A 14049-nucleotide genomic window follows, 5' to 3' on the forward strand; every position below is an offset into this window, starting at 1 on the left:
AGTGATAGACTGTTGATTGGCTTTTCTCATTCAAGTTGTGATTTTTCTGGTTGTTCATATTATTTATGATTTTTTAATTAGATCCTGGACATTTCTGATACTATGAAAGGAGATCCTGGATCCTATTTAACTCTTCTATTTTAGCAGTCATTCTTTTTAGGTTAGCATGCAGGTCCTGGCCTACTTTTGTGTGTTGTGATTCCAATGACAATTTAGTTTTCAGAGCCCTTGCATTAGTATTCTGGTCTATTTCATTTGCCTGGTGCTGGTTGAGCTCACACCCAATTCCTGTTAGTACCACCAACAGAGGTTGAAAGCATTTTCTTGGGGCCTGCTTGGTACTGCTAGGTTAGGAGTAGGAGACACTGGCACAAAAGGGTAGAGAGTACTTCCCTGGGCTGTGTGGTGCCAGCAGGTTCTTCCTTAATCTCCGCCATCCACCAGGGTGGGGAAAGCACCTACCTGGGTGCTTTCTGCTGCTGGATAGGGTGCTGGGGAGACGCTGGATCTAGACCACCTCCTGTCATTGGATGAGAAATTGAGAGATGCTGGGCCACTGAGATGTTTCTCGAGTTTGAAGGCCCCTTGTCAGTTTTCCTTCTTTCTATGTTTCAGAGTCTTCTTAAGGATGTCTATCATTCCAGGGTTTTTAGCAGAGAGGAGCCAGGAAAAATAAATCTATGTCATCTCGACAGAGAGGTTACCATCACCCTGGCTTCTTGTAGTCTCCTAAGATAGAAATCAAGTGAGATTACCGATACAATATTAAAGAGAAAAAAAAGAAAGTTTATTTTAGTTTGTGCACGAGGGAGGTCAGCACCGTGAAAAGAAAAGGGTAGGCTGCTCTCCACAGGGAGCAAGTCAAACTGTCTTGTAGGGGTCCAGACGCCGTGATGTGCCTGTCATCACGTGTTAACAAGGGATTTCTTGGTGCCTGCACAATGGTTCAACATGCTTTTTCATACATTGCATGTAACATTAGCATTTTAAATCTCTACCTCTGAGCATGATTTTTAGCATTGAAATAAGGAAAATATCACTGTAAGTTGAAACTTAAGCTGTTCCTGCAGCTTGTTGGGGAAGTCCCTAACCCCCTAAAGCAGGAACTTGTGGTTAATAGCTTCTCGGGCCTCTGAGGCTGACTGGCTGGAGATTAGGTATAGAACAGGAATTAAAAGAAATAAAGAATGTGTAAGAAAACTCAGTTATATGTAAGAATACCCAATTCCCCCTGAGGAAGAGAAAGAGCTGGAGTCCTTTAAAATTAACTGCCTGTTTTTCTGTGGCTAGTGAGCCTTATCTCTACCTTTCCCAGGCATTGTGAAGACTCTGTTTCTCTAGCTGTGCAGCTGCAAGGTCACTAGACGGATGATCCCAAGTCGTAAAACATGCTGTTCCTTGAAAATTAAGAAATGATATAATCCATGTCTCAATTGACTAACTGTCTTTGTTTCTCACTTCTGTGATATGCTTCCCCCTGCACAGATCTCCCCTGGCCCCACGAAATGCTTAAAAGGTAGCTCGACTCTTTGTTCAGGGCTCAGTCCTTTGGATGTTAACCTGACTGGGTCGGTGCACCTGAATAATTAAATAATTCCTCCTCAACCCCTTGGTCTCTCTTATTCCTTAATTATCCCGCTGCAGATAAGCTACAGCTTGAGTAAGGGGCTTTTGTTCTTTTTCACTAAACTACCTCAAAATAGGAAGCCAGCCAGCTGTCTCAGTCTCATTCCCAGCCAAGACATTTCATTCTCCTTATTCTTAAGGGGGTTTTGGGCAAAGGTCTCTTCTGGAACTACTTTCTGCTAAGCATGGACATAGTCCCTACATCTATTTCCAGGAGGAGGAGGAATTTCTTGTGGCTTGCTGAAGGGGCTGATACGGCTCTGGGCCAGTGGTCTCTGAAACAGGCTGGAAGCCTGGCAAGACCATTTACTGGGCATGAAAGCATTATGGTCTGAAAGATATGAATTTTACCAGCAGGTTAAACAAGGATGGTTTAAAAATTAAAAATTTAAATATTAAAAGAAGAAAGATAGCCAAGAAAGGCTTCAGAAAGGGAGGAACCGGCCGGGCACGGTGGCTCAAGCCTGTAATCCCAGCACTTTGGGAGGCCGAGACAGGCAGATCACGAGGTCAGGAGATCGAGACCATCCTGGCTAACATGGTAAAACCCCGTCTCTACTAAAAAATACAAAAAACTAGCCAGGCGAGGTGGCGGGCGCCTGTAGTGCCAGCTACTCGGGAGGCTGAGGCAGGAGAATGGCGTAAACCCGGGAGGCAGAGCTTGCAGTGAGCTGAGATCCGGCCACTGCACTCCAGCCTGGGTGACAGCGAGACTCCGTCTCAAAAAAAAAAAAAAAAAAAAGAAAGAAAGGGAGGAACCAAGTTACAAGCCTTACAAGGGTAAGGTTGATCTGACACATTCTACTCTAAGTTGACTCTCCTTTACCAAAAGAGTGTAAACACTTTCCTGATTGTAAACTGCCTGGGTGTTAACCTCTACTTGCCCAGTAGTATTTATCCAAGTGCAACAGGAGGTTTGGTGACTGTACAAACATCTTCCTGTTCAGCTAATAAGTAATCTGGAAGTCTTGCATGATGATTAACTTCACATGAAACTACTGTAGTCTGGAAGACACAAATTTTACCAGCAGGTTAAAGAAGCATGGTTTAAAGATTAAAAGAAGAAAGATAGCTAATAAGGGCTTAAGAAAGGAAGGAACCAAGTTATGGAGGGTAAGGCCAAGCAGTTGTCCAACACCACATTAGCAAGAGAATTGAGGGAGATTCTTAGCCTTTCCAAGGCCTGCCTCACCTGCTCCACTATATGCCTAGGGCTACTGTGACTCCAGGCACCCTGCACCCAGACTAAAAGGAAGAGGTTACAGTAAGGTAGAAGAGGGTACAGTGGCTGGGCACAGTGGCTCACACCTGTAATCCCAGCACTTTGGAAGGCCGAGGCGGGAAGATCATGGGGTCAGGAGATCGAGACCATCCTGGCTAACACAGTGAAACTCTGTCTCTAAAATACAAAAAATTAGCCGGGTGTGGTGGCATGTGCCTGTAGTCCCAGCTACTTGGGAGGCTGAGGCAGGAGAATTGCTTGAACCCAGGAAACGGAGGTTGCAGTGAGCCGAGATTGCACCACTGCACTCCATCCTGGGTGACAGAGCGAGAGTCCATCTAAAAAAAAAAAAAAAAAGAGGAGGGTACAGTAGGAGCATGATTCATGCCAGACCCTCACCGTATCCTGAGTATGACCTGTGTGCCTGGGCTAATAGGGAAATGATCTAAAACCATCTTACCCAGCTAGGGTAATATTTTATTATTATATTGTCTGCTAAACTTTTCCCAAGTTGATAATGTATTTCTTTTTTTTTTTTTTTTTTTTTTTTTTTGAGACGGAGTCTCACTCTGTCGCCCAGGCTGGAGTCCAGTGGCCGGATCTCAGCTCACTGCAAGCTCCACCTCCCGGGTTTACGCCATTCTCCTGCCTCAGCCTCCCGAGTAGCTGGGACTACAGGCGCCCGCCACCTCGCCCGGCTAGTTTTTTGTATTTTTTAATAGAGACGGGGTTTCACCGTGTTAGCCAGGATGGTCTCGATCTCCTGACCTCGTGATCCGCCCGCCTCGGCCTCCCAAAGTGCTGGGATTACAGGCTTGAGCCACCGCGCCCGGCCAATAATGTATTTCAAAGCCTGATTTAAGTCTTCATCTATTAGAAAGTTTGTCTTGAGAAAAGACTGCTCCAATAGGTCATTTTAAAAGGGCTGAGGTTTAAGTTCCCCTTTGGGGTGGATCTTATTCTTAGTAAGGCCAGAGGGAGGCACTTAATCCATGATTTCTGGGCTTCTTGGCATACTATAGCCAAGGTTCTTTTTAAGGGTTTGATTCATTCTCTCAATTTTCCCGGAAGATTGAGGAAACCAAGCAGAGTGAAGTTTGTATTTGATGCTAAGACTGCTAGACAGCCCTTGGGTGACCTAGGTGGTAAAAGACAGCCTATTGTCACTCTGTAGGAAGGCTGGAAGCCCAAACCTAGGAATCCCTTGTATAAGCAGCCATTTACTTTTTGTTTGTTTGGTTTGGTTTTTATTATTATTATTATTATTATTTTGACAAGAGTCTCGCTCTTGTCACCTAGGCTGGAATGCAAGGCACAATCTCAGCTCACTGCAAACTCCGCCTCCAGGGTTCAAGCGATTCTCCTGCCTCAGGCTCCCTAGTAGCTGGGATTACAGGTGCCCAGTGCCACCACGCCCAGCTAATTTTTGTATTTTTAGTAGAGATGGAGTTTCACCATGTTGGCCAGGCTGGTCTCAAACTCCTGACCTCAGGTGATCCACCCACTTCAGCCTCCCAAAGTGCTGGGATTACAGGCGTGAGCCACTGCACCTGGCCTTTAAGCAGTCATTTACAAACTTCAATTGCTTTTTCTGTTTGTGTGGGGAAAGTTTCCACCCAGACTGTGAAAGCGTCTATAAAGGCCGGGCGCGGTGGCTCAAGCCTGTAATCCCAGCACTTTGGGAGGCCGAGACGGGCGGATCACGAGGTCAGGAGATCGAGACCATCCTGGCTAACACGGTGAAACCCCGTCTCTACTAAAAAGTACAAAAAACTAGCCGGGCGAGGTGGCGAGCGCCTGTAGTCCCAGCTACTGCGGAGGCTGAGGCAGGAGAATGGCGTAAACCCGGGAGGCGGAGCCTGCCGTGAGCTGAGATCCGGCCACTGCACTCGAGCCCGGGCTAGAGCGAGACTCCGTCTCAAAAAAAAAGCGTCTATAAAAATCAGAATATATTTGAATTCCCTTTTAGAGGGTATCTATGTAATTTGCCAATATTCTCCAGGATAGGTCCTCTTATGCTGCACTGGGGCAGAGTCAGTGGATGGGCTCAGGAATTATTTCTAAGGCAAACTTCACATGCTTGAGTTACAGAGTCCACTGTGGCTTTTTTATTTTTACTTTTTGAGACTGAGTCTTGCTCTGTCACCCAGGCTGCAGTGCAGTGGCACAATCTTCGCTCACTGCAGCCTCCGCCTCTCAGGTTCAAGCATTTCTCCTGCTTCAGCCTCCCGAGTAGCTGGGAATACAGGTAGCCTGCCACCACACCCAGCTAATTTTTGTACTTTTAGTAGAGACGGGGTTTCACTAAGTTGGCCAGGCTGGTCTCGAACTCCTGACATCAGGTAATCCACCCACCTCAGCCTCCCAAACTGCTGGGCTTACAGGTGTGAGCCACTGTACTCAGCCCACTGTGGCTTTTGTTGTTGTTGTTGTTGAGACAAGGTCTCGCTTTGTCACCCAGGCTGGAATGCAATTGTGCAATCTTGGCTCACTGCTGCCTCAACCTCCTGGGCTCAAGCAATCCTCCCACCTCAGCTTCCCAAGTAGTTAGGACCACAGATGCATTCCGCCATGCCGAGATAACTTTTAAAAATGTTTTTGTAGAGACAGGGCCTTACCATGTTGCCCAGGCTGGTCCTGATCTGCAGGGCTCAAGCAATCTTCCTGCCTTGGCCTCCCCAAATGCTGGGATTACTGGTGTGAACCACCATGCCTATCATGCTGTAGCTTTTAAAGCCTTGCCCAGAAGGAGATTTTGGATTAAATTCCATAGTGAGTCTCTCTCATAATGAGTTGCCTCATGAAGACTTTTGATGACTTTCCATTGGTCGGCTTCTGGTAGGAAGAGGCATTGTTGCTGATCTTCTAGACACCCTAACCATCTAAATTATGCCCTCTTTCATCTGCTCAATTTTTGACTGTACTGGGGATTTGAAGGCAAAGTGGAGAGACCAATTACAAGGGCCAAAATGGTCCCATCCGAGCTGCCTGTTTGGCAGCTCTGTCAGCCTGGTTGTTACCTTGGCTGATTAAAGAATCGTCTTTTTGTTGCTCTTTACAGGACATAACAGCTATTTGGGCAGGGAGCTTAATATGGTCTGGCTCTGTGCTCCCACCCAAATCTCATATTGAATTGTAATCTCCTCATGTCAAGGGAAGTACTTGGTGGGAGGTAACTGGATCACAGGGGCAGTTTCCCCAATGCTGTTTTCATGATAGTACATGAGTTCTCATGAGATCTGATAGCTTAAGTGTGTGGCTTCCTTCACTCACTCTCCTGCTCCCATGTAAGATGTTCCTTGCTTCCCCTTCACTTTCTGCCATGGTTGTTTCCTGAAGCCTCCCAGTCATGCGGAACTATGAGTCAATTAAACTTCCTTTGTTTATAAATTACCCAGTCTCAGGTATGTCTTTATAGCAGTGTAAGAATGGACTAACGCAGAGCTGAATGCCTCAAGAAGGAGTAAAATCACTTCCTCGTGTTTTGTCGGGGAGCTCCTGGCAATTAGCATTCTCCACTCTTTCCAGACAGTTGCAGGAGCATGGAGCATTAGGAATCCATACTTAGAATCAGTATATATATTAAGTCTCTTCCCTTATCCAAGCTGGAGAGCCCTTAACTAAGGCTTGGAGCTCTGCTTCCTGAGCTGAAGTGCTTGGGGGAAGTAATTTTGCCTCTCTGGTCCAGCGTACGTTGACAATAGCATGTCTTGCCTTCCGGGCTCCATTTTCTTTTCTTTGTTTTCTTTTTTTTTTTTTGACGGAGTCTCGCTCTGTCACCCAGGCTGGAGTGCAATGGCGCGATCTTGGCTCAAGGCAACCTCTGTCTCCCAGGTTCAAGCAATTCTCCTCTCAGCCTCCTGGGTAGCTGGGATTACAGGTGCACGACAAGTCAAGGAGTTCAAGACTAGCCTGGGCCACATGGTGAAACCCATCTCTGCTAAAATGCAAAAAGTTAGCTGGGTGTGGTGGCATGCCACCACGCCCGGCCTATAGGCTCCATTTTTTACAAAACAACTCTCATCTGTAAACCACTCTTCATCTGGATTCTCTCAAGGGGTGTCCTGTAAATTTATCCAACTAGATCTATTCTAAAGTTTCCACACAGGTGTGTTCCAGTGTCCCCAAGGTAGGCAAGGGAAGGATGGTGGCAGGATTCAAGGACTCATATATCTTTAAGGTCAAGTCTGGGGTTTCTAACAGTGGGGCTTGATTTTGAGTTAACCTTCCTCCAGTTAGCCAGTGGCTCCCTTTGATTTCCAACACATTCTGGACCTGGTAAGGAGTAAAAACTTCAAGGGGTTGGCCTAGCATGAGTTTGGAGATCTCCTTGACCAGGAGGCTGGTGGCTGCCACTGCCCTAAGACAGCCAGGCCACCCCTGGGCTTCTGGGTCCAGTTGGTTTAAAAAGTAAGTCACTGGCCTTTGGACAGGCCCTAGCTTCTGAATTAGGACTTCCAGGGCTTGCCCAAAGAGGTGGAGGCTATCTGGAAACCCCTGGGGTAGCACTATCCAAGCACATTGGGGAGTTTCCTAGGTCTCTGGATCCTTCCATTCAAAGGCAAAAAGGTAGGTGGAGTCAGGATACAGCATATATAAAAGAAAGCATCCTTCAGATCCAGCACAGTGTAAAACTGTGTGCACCCAGGAATTTGAGAGGAGTGTGTATGAATTAGGGACTGAAGGATGAGTGGGAACAACTGAGTCATTCACTACTCTAAAGTGTGGAACAAAATGGTATTCTCCATTTGGTTTCTTCACAGGCAGGACTGGTGTATTACAAGGGGACTGCAGGGCTGAATTAGTCTGTTCTGTGTAAATGCTTCCAGAAGGGGCCATATCCCTTGTAGGGCTTCTGGCCTCAAATGGTCTTTTGGCTTGCACAGGTAGGGTAGGCCTGGCTTAAGCTTTATTTTAATATTCTCCTCATTGATGACCTGTCCTGAAATGTTGGTATCCCATACGGACTTTTCCACTCAAATCAGTATCTTTTCTAGGACTGGGGGTAGCTTCTGATCTTGGGAAGCCAAAAGGGCCAATAAATGGATTCCTTTCTCAGGGGGCACTGAGACTTGTATGTCATTCCCCTGAAGGGAAACTGAGGCTCCCAACTTAGATAATATATCATGAACCATTAAAGGAAGGGGACACTCAGGGACATATAGGAAGGAATGGGTGATAGCCTTAGATCCAATTTTACAAGTCAAACGAAAGGTAAACTGTCTTACCTTGGGTTGACCATCTGTTCCTGTCACCGTACAACTGGCACTGAACAGAGATCCAACAGGGTGGGTCAGGACAGAGTAGGGGGCTCTGGTATCCATAAGGAATTCACTTTTCCTACCTGCCATATTGAGGGTGACCCAAGGCTCCGCAGTGGTGATGGTGATGGAACTTTTCAGGACTGGAGGCAGATAAGCATTTGAGAACCCCTCATTCAAAGGGGATAGCCTTTTTATTTGAGAGGCCAGCAACAAGAGGAGTGGGTTGGGGAGGTCCACTCCATCCTGGCTTCCCAGAAAACAAGGGACAGTCCTTTCTTCAGTGCCTCTTCTTCTTACAGTAAGCACACTGGTTGCACCCCATTTCCACTGACATTGGGTGGGGTTTAGTTGGTCCCGCCATCCAGGTTTCTCTGTTACCTAAGGTCCCCTCAAGGTGGGCCTGTGATTACGGCAGCCAAAATGTGTGTCTTTTAATTCTCTCATTTTTCTCCTCCTTCTCTGCCTGGTCCCAATTGTTAAAAATGTTGAAGACCTCTGCTACCAATGTTGCTTCAGAGGTCTAAGGGTCAGCTTCCAGCTTTTGAAGCTTTCCCCAAATGTCTGGTACAGTGTGGGTTATACAAATGCATGGCCAGAAGTGTTAGGCCTTCACTGGTCTTTGGGTCTATGCTACTATACTTTCTGAAAGCCTCAGAGAGCCTATCAAGGTACACAGCTGGATTTTTCATCCACTTCCTGAGTAAAATAATTATTTTACTTTATTATACTTTACTGGTTTTGTCTGACACCTCCTTATTTCCTCTGACATGCAATTAAGGAAGTGATTTATCCTTAATCAGTCCCTGTCATCCGTATAAACCTACTGGGGGTTCTGCTCTGGCACTGCCTCACTAGATACCCAGTAAATGACATGGCCAGGATTATATCTGGCCATCTCCTCTGCATATTTCTTAGCCTTTTCAAGATTCAAGTATTTTCACCAGAAGTACAACAATGAGTTAGGACTACAAGAACACCTTGTCAAGTCAAAGGAAAGGTTAGAATAAACTTAACAAAGTAATCACTAAACCTATCTGGATTGTCAAGAACTGGCCAAACCAATCCTTACCTTGACTTATGTCTGACGTTGATAAGGATCCATGTACCTGAGCTGCCCCTCTAGTTCCACCCATTACCTCCCAGGGGGAAAGTAGCCCTGGGATGGTGGGGAAGTGAAGGAGGGTACTGACTTGGAGTCCAGTTGGAGCCACACTGGGGACAGCACTGAGGGTTGTTGAGGAGTAGAAGGGGAAAGCCTTCCTGACCCAGTGTGGTATGGAGGAGGCTCCAGACAGGAGAAAGGATCCACAGTAGCAGAGGGGCCTGCTTCCCACCCTGCCCTTAGAAAAGTAGTGAGAGAATTGAGCCCTAGGGGTTAAAATCTGAGACAGGACTTGGCTCATCTCTTAGCTGTTGCTTGAGAGGTGCCATATAAACCTGGCAGGAGTCCTAGAGTTTGAGATCCTGATATAATTTCCTGCAGGCCTGCATGTATGGAATCTCAAGCTATTTATTAGAATATTTTACAGTATATATCCAATTGGAAAATGGTGTTATAACTGAAGGGCCCCATTCTCAGGCCATTTCTCTTGGTATCCCAGGGGATACTGAGGTCAAGCAACATCACAGAGGAACACGAGCTTCTTTTTCTTTGTAATATCTCATTTAAACTGGTCCCAATTAATGAGGACACATCCAAGGGGGGAATCTTTTGGGACATCTGTAGTGTTTCCCATGGTAGAGCTGGTGTCCTGTAATCAAGAGGCCTGATGAGGGATGCAGCCTCTGACTCTGACAATCTTCACAATCGCAGCACACATCCTGGTCTGACTCAGCCCAGACCTTCAAATCCCTGGCAAGAACTAAGCAAGCCAAGGAGGCAGAGGGAAGAGAGCAGAACGAGGGGGCTTGACAACCTTTAGCTCTTGGATTTGCCAGCTTCAACCCACAAAGTCTAGCAAGTAGTAGATTTTACATCAGCTCCAACTAGAACTTACTCCACAGCCACATTTATTAACATGGACTCTAATAAGAAACGAGATGATGTACTAGACAAACAGAAGAAAAATTTCATCTGGCCTAATGAGTAAGGCTTCCTTCCAAGAATCCTGGCCCATGCAACAAGGGCCAGAAACAAGAACACATTTCCATTCAGACAATTGACAAAACAGATTATAAACGTCCAGGCTCCACAAAGAAGAAAAGAGTCATGGAAAATACTGAGTGGTTTCAGTATTTGAAACAAAAGAGAATTCCAGATTGCCAGCTGGTACCTAGCCCACAGGCTATTTCCTAGACCAATTTCAGAAGGATCAGCCAGAATCACTCCAACTGCCCACACAAGTTTCCCCGAAGGGATAACTGGAATCACCCCCAACTTCCCACCCAAATTTCCAAAAACAAGGGAGAGAAGGAGAGACAAAAGAAAGAAAGAGGCCCTTATCAACGTCAGACATAAGTCAAGGCAAGGATTGGTTTGGTCAGTTCTTGAACACTCCAGATAGGTTTACTGATTAATGTGTTAAGTTCAGTCTCACCTTTCCTTTGACTTGACAAGATGTTCTAGTAGTTCTAATAGTTCTAACTCATTGTTGTACTCCTGGTGAAAGGTTCAAATCTTGGAAAGGGTAAGAAATATGCAGAGATGGCCAGATATAATCCTGGCCATGTCATTTACTGGGCATCTGGTGAGAAAGAGAGAGAAGAGTAGACTCACCTACGGTCCAGACTTGACTCTCCAAAGCACCAACACCAAAGCAATGGTCCAGAGTGACCACCTTTCTTACCGCCTGGTCAGCTGCCTCTGTTCCCCAGGAAGTCTTGCTAAGTCCTGTAGGGACCTAAAATGAGGGTCCCATCTGGGGTACCAGGAGATGTTACAATCATCCTTGGTTCTTCTAATTTCTCATGATAGAAATCAAGTGAGATTGCTGGGTGTGGTGGCTCACCCCTGTAATCCCAGCAATTTGGGAGGCCGAGGCAGGTGGATTGCTTGAGCCTAGGAGTTCAAGACAAGCCTGGGCAACATGGTGAAAACCTATTTCTACTAAGAATACAAAAAACAGCTGGGTGTGGTGGTGCACACCTATAATCCCAGCTACTTGGGAGGCTGAGGCAGGAGAATTGCTTGAACCTGGAAGGCGGAGGTTGCAGTGAGCTGAGATTGTGCCATTGTACTCCAGCCTGGGCAACAGAACAAGACGCCATTTCAAAAAAACAAGAAAGAAAGAAAGAAAAAGAAACAAAAAAGAAAAAGAGAATGTTTATTTTAGCTTGTGCACAAGACAGGTCAGCACTGCAAAAAGAAAAGGGTGGGCTACACCCCAAAGGGAGCAGGTTGATCTGTCTTATAGGGGCCTAGCTGCTGTGATGTGCCTGTCATCAAATGTTTAGGAGGGATTTCTTTGGTGCCTGCACAGTGGTTCAACATGCTTTTTCACACATTGCATGTAACATTAGCATTTTAAATCATCTCTGGGCATGATTTTTAGCATTAAAATAAGGAGAAGTTGAAACAAGCCTAGCTGTACTTGCGGGTCCTTGGTGAAGTCCCTAGTCCCCTAAAGCCGGAACTTGTGGTTAATAGGTTTTTGGGCCTTTGATGCTGATTGGCTGGAGATTAGGTAAGCTACAGCTTGAGTAAGGGGTTTTTCTTCTTTGGCTCTGGACCACATCAAAACAGGAAGTCAGCCAGCTTGCCTGTCACAAAACCAGAAGTCGTGCTCGCTTCGGCAGCACATATACTAAAATTGGAACGATACAGAGAAGATTAGCATGGCCCCTGCGCAAGGATGACACGCAAATTCGTGAAGCGTTCCATATTAAAAAACAAAAACAAACAAACAAAAAAACCAGAAGTCAATAAATAAAATTATTTATTATTTAAACAATTATTTGTAGATTCTTTTGGGTTCTCTACACACACAATCATATTTCTTATGAATTAGTTTAATTCCTTCCATTCTCATCTTTATAACATTTCTTTAGGCTTTCCAATAGATAACTGAATGAAAGATATGATGGGGGCATCCTAGTCTTGCTTCTGATCACAAAAAAAATACTTTCAATTGATTTTTGTTGTTGTTTGAGAGGGAGTCTCACTGTCATGCAGGCTGGAGTTCAGTGGCACAATCTCAGCTCACTGCAACCATTGCCTCCTGGGCTCAAGCGATCCTTCCATCTTAGCCTCCCAAGTAGCAGGGACTACAGGTACATGCCACCATGCTCATCTGAGTTTTGTATTTTTTGTAAAGATGGGGTTTTTGCTCAGGCTGGTCTCGAACTCCTGGGCTCAAGTGATCTGCCTCCCTCGGCCTCCCAAAGTGCTGGGATTACAGGCATTAGCCACCACACCCAGCTTGTTTTCAGTATTTTGCTATTAAGTATGATGCTTACCATAGCATTTTTGAAAGTATACATTATTTTATTAAATGTTTCCTTCTACTTTTAATTGTTTAATCATAAATAGATGTTTAACTTTATCAAATGATGTTTCTGCATCTGTCTCAATGATGTTAATATCCACTGTTGATCATTACCTTGATATAGAGTTGCTAACTAAGATACAAGACCTCCAGTTTAATTTGAATTTCAGGTAACAATTAATTTTCAGTATAAATATGTCCCATGCCATTTATTGGCTAAATCTGGAAACCTGCCTAATTCTATTATTTCACTATGGTTTTGCAAAATGGAGATTTTTAATGTATTATTTTCTCTTCATTTATTAACTATAATGCAATTATACAAAGAAGCATCCCCTCATTAATTCTCTGGTTACCCTAAATCGTAGTTAATGCAGAAAAAGCAACTTAAATGCTTCAATTTTCAATTTTAGTATGCTCTCTCTAAAGGTAACCAAAACGTGTGTGTGTGCATGCATGTGTGTGAATGTATGTAAAATCCTTATGAATGCATGGATTTTTAAACATTTGAAGTGGTCAAACCTTAGACCAATGGGAGCTGTCTTGGTTTATGGTATATTTCCTACCCAGATCTAGAATCATCCATTTCTAAAAGAGCCACAATTCCTATGATTACCAAATTGTATTTATTTATTCATTTTGAGACAAAATCCTGTTCTGTTGCCCAGGCTGGAGTGCAGTGGCATGATCATGGTTCACTGCAGCCTTGACCTCCTGGGCTCAGGCGATCCTCCTGCCTCAGCCTCCCAAGTAGCTGAGACTACAGACGTGCATCACTACACCCAGCTAATTTTTAAATTGTTTGTAGAGACAAGGTCTCCCTATGTTACCCAGGCTGCTCTTAAACTCCTGGGCTCAAGTGATCCTCCTGCCTTGGACCCTCAAAGTGCTGGTATTATAAGTGTGAGCCACGTGCCTGGCCCCAAATTGAATTTAGAGACCATAATTTGAGTACTAGGGGAGGAACTGCCTTTGTTTAATATTTTTAATTTTGTAAAACATTTGCACAGCTCCAGAGTCAAAACTTGACAATAAGTTATCTTCACAGAGCTTTAGCTGCCATCCCTGTCCTCTCCACATTTCCTCCCTTCTCCTGGGAGTAACCATTTTTATGGGGTTTTCATTCAACTTTCCAACATTTCTTTTTGAAAACATATGCAAAGACATACATATACAAGTGTGCGTGTCTGTGCATTTCCTTTTCCTTCTTTTGCAAAAGGTAGCATATTATACCGTATCATACACACTGTGTTTTCTTCTTTTTGTTTTGTTTTGTTTTGTTTTTTTTGAGATGGAGTCTCACTCAGCCGCCCAGGCTGGAGTACAGTGTTATGGATCTCAGCTCACTGCAACCTCCACCTCCCAGGTTCAAGCGATTCTCCTGCTTCAGCCACTCAAGTATCTGGGATTACAGGTGTGTGCCACCACGCCCGGCTAATTTTTGTATTTTTTAGTAGAGGTGGGTTTCACCATGTTGGCCAGGCTGGTCTTGAACTCCTGACCTCAGGTGATC

The 14049-nt window shown here is 45.0% G+C and overlaps 1 non-coding gene across 1 annotated transcript; it reads left to right on the forward strand.

The window, feature by feature from the left end:
• Window positions 1–11831: 11831 nt before the first annotated feature.
• LOC117094136 lies at window positions 11832–11938 on the forward strand. Its single transcript, XR_004441444.1, has one exon. It is a non-coding gene; the product is annotated as a U6 spliceosomal RNA (small nuclear RNA).
• Window positions 11939–14049: the final 2111 nt, after the last annotated feature.

This window comes from Trachypithecus francoisi, unplaced genomic scaffold, assembly GCF_009764315.1.
Source record: "Trachypithecus francoisi isolate TF-2019V2 unplaced genomic scaffold, Tfra_2.0 Lachesis_group12, whole genome shotgun sequence".
NCBI classification, from domain to species: domain Eukaryota; kingdom Metazoa; phylum Chordata; class Mammalia; order Primates; family Cercopithecidae; genus Trachypithecus; species Trachypithecus francoisi.